Genomic DNA, 378 nt, shown 5'->3' with positions numbered 1-378 from the left:
CGGGGGGAAATGTCCTGAGAGAGAGATAAAAAGAGGATAATTATAACCGGGGAGCGTCACCTAAACTTAGCAATATCGAATGACTGATTGATCGTTACAGACATAGTGAGTGAGGGTTGAAAGCGAGTGGACTTGAAGGGTCGGTAAAGACCAATAATCATTACTATCGTCATCGCTATTGTACCTGGAGGGAGGAGGATGGGCGTGCGTGAAGGGAGAAAGGGGATTTGAAGAGGGGGAAAGAAAGGGTCTGACTCTTGACTGAAGAAAGAGGGAGCCGGCGCGCGTGGCGAAGGCGCGCTTCCTGTCCCCGAGTTGGGGGTGGTGGTGGAAGGGATGGTGTCCAATTCTGGGCGGGAAAAGAGATGTTCACGCGCC

The sequence above is a fragment of the Lacerta agilis genome, chromosome 17, assembly GCF_009819535.1.
Source record: "Lacerta agilis isolate rLacAgi1 chromosome 17, rLacAgi1.pri, whole genome shotgun sequence".
NCBI classification, from domain to species: Eukaryota; Metazoa; Chordata; class Lepidosauria; order Squamata; family Lacertidae; genus Lacerta; species Lacerta agilis.
The sequence above is the reverse complement of the archived record's forward strand: the minus strand, read 5'-3'. Positions refer to the sequence as shown.